Raw genomic sequence first — 2452 nt, 5'->3', positions numbered from 1 at the left:
TGTAATATATTTTTAAAAAACTTTATTAATTAATTATAATAATTGGAAACGAACACCAATTTCACACGTGTGAAAAATAATCGAAATATCAGATTGCAACAAACAGTTTATTAAATAAATATCACAATAAATTAATTCATTCAGTGACACGTTTAATATTAGAAATGCTTTTCTTAAAAACAAGTTATTTTGAAATATAGGAAAGTATGTTTCTTTTAGTACATAAGTTTTAATATAAATAAGGACGATGTGCTAATTAAAAGGAAGAGTTTAGTTATTTAAATATTTTATAAATTTCATCGTAAAGTCAACAAGGAAAAGATAAAAAAAGTTCGAAATTATTTGTTGAAAGAACCCATCTCTTGTAGAATTGAGATGTTAAAAATTAATTTAATAGCTAACTAACTTAATCAAGTTAAAAATTGTTTAAATATTTTGTATTTTCCTTGGAAAAGAATATTTGAACTTTAAAATTAGGTTATATCAAACGCTTTAAACATGGAATAATCGAAGAATTGTAGGTTCAAAATTCCATTAGCTTATTATGACTAAGTTAATACTTTAATAGTTAAATTAACTTAATTTCTCCATTAAAGTGTATTAACAGATGTGTCACAAAAAAATCTATAAAAACATTTTACACCGCTATATAATGCATTTATATATAATTTCTTCTTCTCCCCAATTTCGAACCCGAAGAAGAGTCGTATACTATGAGGATTAAATGCTATTACATCTTCTCTTCAATAACATAAGTTGATTTCATTTTTCTTAGAGTAGATGAGCTCAATGGTTTCTGAATTAATAATTTTATTTACATGACACCTCAGGTGTTTCATTTCTTCTTCTGTAGTGTGAACGTCTTCTTAAGTTGTCGCTAGTGGAGGTTCAGAGAAGACGAAAAACTTGGCTCACCTTGAAGGCCTTGTTTAGCCAAGAGATGGTAGATAAGAGGAAGAATGGGGTTCAAAGTCCCCACTAAAGTATATGAGCTTTCTGCACTTAACACTGTCTTGTTTTATGTCATTTCATGGATCAGATACTACCACATTGTAAGTAAACATACATATAAAAAATAGCCTAGTTGGACAGAATAACTTTATTCAGTAATAATCTTTGAAGTTATAGTATGCAGTTTAGTTAAAGGGCTTTCACTACTTATTATGGAGTAATGGGAAAACAAAACATTATTATTAAAAATTATAAATAAATTATTATATTTCCTTTAATGGTTTGTTGAACACATTTCCTATGTAATACCCAGCTGAATTAAGAATAATACTAGAATATTAAACTTAATGAAATAATAAAAGAATTCAAATAGTCCATATTGGGTGGTACGTAGTTACAGTTCTAACTTCATATATAAATACGTATACATTTTAAATATTATTTAAAGATATCATGTTAGTATTAATTCGTAGACTTGTTATTTTTTAACTTATTCGCTAAAGTAAAATAACTTAAAATATGTCCGAAATAAAGTAAATAAGAAGAACTACTAAAAATATACTATTTGAAAGCATATGTTAATGACAAAATAATTTTATATTTATAAATATTATTATTAGTCTGACGGATTTTATAAAAGTTGTGGGTAATCAGTTTTTCTTTTATCTTGAATCTTATTAAGATTTCATTGATATTAAAAAAAGAAAATCATTAAATATTTATATTGAATTGCTTAGCCACTTCAACCACTGGTAGCATTTTTGCCCTGTTATAATTGTCAAAAAAAAAATTTCGAAGTTAAAACAAAAAATTAATTTTGTACAGGTTTAAAGCATTAATATTATTATAATTAAAAAGTAATCTACAATAACTAAATTGCAAATACATAATCATGAATAAAAAAAATAAACAAACAACGCAACTTAATATGCAAAATAATATTAAGAGTGCAGCTTGGAATTTAGAATGTTATATTAGAATTAATGAAATATTTATTTTTTAGTATGGAAATTAAAAATCTTGAATTAAACATGAATTAAAAAATTGTAAGTTAACCAATATAACCCGCGATAATTGATGATGAATATAATAGAAACAGTACCTTAAAAGAGCAGAAGAAGATACAGGAAGAAAGATGAGAGAGAGAAAATTGACACGACAGAACACGACAGACACGTTCACGACACGCGACGTGAGCCCGACGGACTGGAGCAGCTGCCTGACTGAACGCCAGCGACAGAGTGGCCCCACGGAGCCTGCAACGGCGCAGTCTCCGCCCGTCCGCGATAATCGCTTATTGATGCTCGCCTCAACTCGGCCTCAGTTAGTGCAGGCAGGGGGCAATCAGTGCAGCGGTCAGGGCCAGCATCTAGGCTTCCGTCTATGCGACGGCACGGCGAGGGTATGAAGAAGCAACTGCAACGGGAGCGGTGGTGCAAGAGTCGCCTTGTAGAATCGGCCGAATGACACATCTGTCTATAGTATTTTTTTTTATGTCGTC

The 2452-nt window shown here is 29.7% G+C and overlaps 1 long non-coding RNA gene across 1 annotated transcript in view; it reads right to left on the bottom strand.

The window, feature by feature from the left end:
• The window catches only part of LOC136796062 (uncharacterized), a 263158-nt gene extending 260983 nt beyond the window's left edge, over positions 1-2175 (bottom strand). The window contains exon 1 of the long non-coding RNA XR_010843754.1: positions 2054-2175. This is a non-coding gene — a long non-coding RNA (uncharacterized lncRNA). The remainder of the gene's footprint in view (positions 1-2053) is intronic.
• Positions 2176-2452: the final 277 nt, after the last annotated feature.

The sequence above is a fragment of the Halyomorpha halys genome, unplaced genomic scaffold (genome assembly GCF_000696795.3).
Source record: "Halyomorpha halys isolate HHAL.00 unplaced genomic scaffold, Hhal_1.1 Scaffold892.1, whole genome shotgun sequence".
Taxonomy (NCBI): Eukaryota; Metazoa; Arthropoda; class Insecta; order Hemiptera; family Pentatomidae; genus Halyomorpha; species Halyomorpha halys.
The sequence above is the reverse complement of the archived record's forward strand: the minus strand, read 5'-3'. Positions and strand labels throughout refer to the sequence as shown.